This window comes from Zingiber officinale, chromosome 1B (genome assembly GCF_018446385.1).
Source record: "Zingiber officinale cultivar Zhangliang chromosome 1B, Zo_v1.1, whole genome shotgun sequence".
In the NCBI taxonomy this organism is placed as follows: domain Eukaryota; kingdom Viridiplantae; phylum Streptophyta; class Magnoliopsida; order Zingiberales; family Zingiberaceae; genus Zingiber; species Zingiber officinale.
In genome coordinates this window covers 121,086,616-121,090,481 of record NC_055986.1, presented here as the reverse complement: position 1 = coordinate 121,090,481, position 3,866 = coordinate 121,086,616, and the positions used below count along the sequence as shown (strand labels likewise).

Below are 3,866 nucleotides of genomic sequence, written 5' to 3'. Positions count from 1 at the left end.
CGATCGAACTATTAAAGCTCATAAATGCACGAAGATCAGATCTCAATGAAGAAGGAAGGGAGCGCGTTCAGATGACCGATAAGAGTTTCAGTCAACCGAACGGATCAGTCGACCGATGGATTTATCAGTCGACTGAACCATGCTTATAAAAGGGGAGCTAGAGGTCTATGGAATATCATGAGTTTTTGGTTTACCTCTGTACTAAATCTCTATTTGTGCTACTATTCTGTTTCTCATCTTCAAGCAAGTTACTGCACCATCCAGAAGTACCGATCGAACTCAATCTACTACATATTGTTAGTATATTTTTGTTTAAGCTTGTATTGTTTTAATTTCCAAAAGATAGTAGCGTGTTACTATCTTACATTCATCATTTTGTATGCATTACTTCTTTTCGAAGATCTAGTGGATTGTCCAACGGTGTGATCAAGAGATCACGGGTCTTGGAGTAGGAGTCGACCTAGGCTCCGAATCAAGTAATCAACTTGTGTCATCTATATTACTTTCATTTTGATTTTTGCTGCTTATTCTAATTTGTTTTACAAGGAAAAGAAAAATTTTTAACGTGCAATATTCACCTCCTGTATCGCATCTTTCGATCCTTCAGTAACGTATTGTTTACATTCCTCTCTTTAATGTCTCATCAACGAGTTTACATTTAAAATTATAATTTAATAAATTAGGTGTAAGTAAAAAGTTGGTAGATAGGTCCATGGGCATGTTGCCCATTAACCCGAGTCACCGAGCCAAACCGTAACCAACCTGGCATGATGCCAGTCGGTTCAAGTTTTTTATTTTTTTTTGTGTATCAGTTGGAACAACAAGTAGCTCCGAAACAACCGGTAGTTCCTAGCCGTTGGAGCCAACGACTCCTAGCCATTAGGGGGTGGAGATGATTTTTTTGGATTTTTTTCAATGGTTAAGATCATTTGACTATTTTTTTATCAATGACTATAATTTAGTGTTTATTACTATCCAAACTCTATAAATAGAAAGTTTATTTTATCATTTCCACACATCTTCTCTACCCTCATTCTAATTTCGCATTCTCTACATGCTTCGACTCCAAGTCTCCATTTCTACGTACTTTCATTTTCAACTTTCAACTATAATGGAATGAGGTTGTGGAGGTTCATCATCTTGATCTCGGAAGAAAAAAGAAAATAGTGAATTTGCACGAGGACCCTAATTTTCAATCCGTCGATGAGGAGACCGAGCACCTTCCAAAACCTAAAATACAAGAAAGTACAAATGCAATTACTTCTAAAGTTCGAGAAATTCCTTTTAAAAAATCTTCTATTTTCACTAAACATTTTGAGCATGTCATTATTCAGTTGGAAGAATTGCGTGTAAAATATAAACACTGCAATATTCCCTACAAATTTCAAGCCGACAGTGGCTTTGGGTTGTTGAAACGACACAGAGAAACGAAGCACCCGAGGAAATATGGACTCAACCATTCTTAAATATAATTATCTAGATTTTCTTCAACTATCGATAATACTGATTTCGATTTATTTTTATATTCTAATAATAAATTTAGAGAATCATTAGTTAAATTTATTTTCGTAGAATATCTTTCTTTTTATTTTGGATCTAAATGCATATTTAAAATTTTTTTGTAAAGAATCTCTTAATCTATGTGTTAAACGTGTTTCTAGGACTACACTTACTCGTATAATTAAAAAATTAGTAAAACAAGAAAAAAAATTAATTGATGAATTTAATAAATTAAATAATAAAGTTTTTTATGTTTTGATATTTGGAGTGATCATTGGGAAACACATTCGTATATGAATGTGACTTGCCATTAGATTAATAACTCTTGGAACCTCTAAAAAAATTATTAGCTTATAGAGTTTTTGATGAATCGCTCATAACATTGCACAATTATTATATTTAATTTTAGAAGAATATAGATTAACTCATAAAATAATTTCAATATCATTAGATAATATTAGTTCTAATTAGGGTCGGCCCTGGAGGAGGGCGGCACTAGGCGATGACCTTGGGCCCATGATTTGAGAGGGCCCAAATTTTTTTTTTTTTAGTATTATGTATTATAGGCATGTAATTGTGGCCTTGAATAATTGGACCCAAATTCATATTTCAGAATCTTTTGATATTGTCTTTTACTTTTATCTTTTTAAGCATGTAATTAGAGCCTTGAGTAGTTGGGACCCAAATTTATTTTGGACATTTTTTTTCCGTCTCGGGCCCCCTCTGTAGAAGGACCGGAGTTGGTTCTAATACTACTTATATAGAAGATTTAAAATTTATTTGTCAACATGTTATTGGTAGTTTATTTTTTCATATTCACTGTATATGCTATATTTTAAATTTACGTGTTCAAGATGGATTAAAATTTGTTTAAAAATCATGGTAAACCAATTAGAAATGTATTTTTTTTTTATTTATAGTTGCATCTATCTATAATGAAACAATGAGGTAGGTTTTGTAAAACCAATAGAATAAGACATAAAAAAATTTCAAATGAAGTATCAGTATGTTGGAATTCAACATATTAATTATTACAAGATTCATTTCAATATAAAAAATTATTATGTCTATTTTTTTTACAAAATACTAATACTAATATATATTTATTTTCACAATAATAAAATATTTATGGTAATATTTATGAAAATTTTAAAATATTTAACGATATGACTGAACAATTTTTTGTTGTTTATTATCCCATTACTCATTTAGTTTTAGAGATTTTTTTCTAGTATAGTATTAGTTTTAAATGAACATCTTACTATTTTATTAAGAATCTGGATCATTTACTAACTAATTTTGGTGAAACCCAAAATGAAATTATGTTAATGTCTTTTTTTTTTCTTTTCACATTGAAAATAATTTTAAAGATTATTAGTAATTTTCTCTGGTTATTTTTTATATAAAAAATATGCACTAACATGGTTCTCTTTAGTCCCACATCTTAGAATTAGCAACACCGTCAGTGGAGAAATTTCTATAAATACCTTGGGTCGACGACATTAGAAAGCATACCCTTCTTGGCCTTTTGGTTAAGATCAAGTGTAGTATCTGATGTTGTCAGTTTAACATCTAATATACAAAATTAAATTAATTTTTTATGAGGGAGAGTTGGTTAATCCTATTTATGGGCACTAATTTATGCGTATTCATGCATTATATTACACATGCAACGCGTGTGCACGACGACTAGTATTAATAATGAATCTTTATCATTTTGCATATTAGATATGAAAACTAAATGGGAAAAATATTTTTATTTTATTCTTGAAATTTATTTAATTACATTTACTTTAGATCCTAGATTTAAATTAGAAGTTTATAAGAAATGTTAACTTTGTATTATGATCCTTTAATTCCATTTAAAGATTCTTATTCTCCTGTTTCAGTTAATATTATATATAATATTAGAATTTATTTATATGATATTTATAATTAATATTATGTAAAATATAGAATACAAACTGTTAGAGTAATCAACGTGACCCTAGGTTTTGATGTTAGGTTATTATTGTATTTGATATGCGCTTTATGAGTGTGCAGGATGTAGGTACAACAAGACAAAGTCTAAGTGTGGAGGCTTGGCATTGTAAGTCTAAGTGTGTAGTCTTGGCAACGTAAGTTCAAGTTTGACTTGGTAAGGATGGAGTCGCGAAGCGAGGAGCTCATAGCAAGGTTGAAGTCCCGGATTAAGGAGCTCTTAGCAAGGTGAAGTCTCGAAGGTGAGGAACCTCTTGGTAATAGAAGACCTTACAATAAAAGACAAGACTGAAGGAACTTCTTGAAGATAAGGCGTGAAGGATGGGAAAGCATCCCAGAGACACAAGGCCGATGGAGGAGGCTATAAGGCAAAATCGAGGTTGTGC

At 31.1% G+C, this 3,866-nt stretch overlaps 1 pseudogene; it reads left to right on the top strand.

Annotated features, from left to right (window-relative positions):
- The first annotated feature begins 3,011 nt into the window (after nucleotides 1–3,011).
- On the top strand, nucleotides 3,012–3,189 carry LOC121993793 (annotated as a pseudogene).
- Nucleotides 3,190–3,866: the final 677 nt, after the last annotated feature.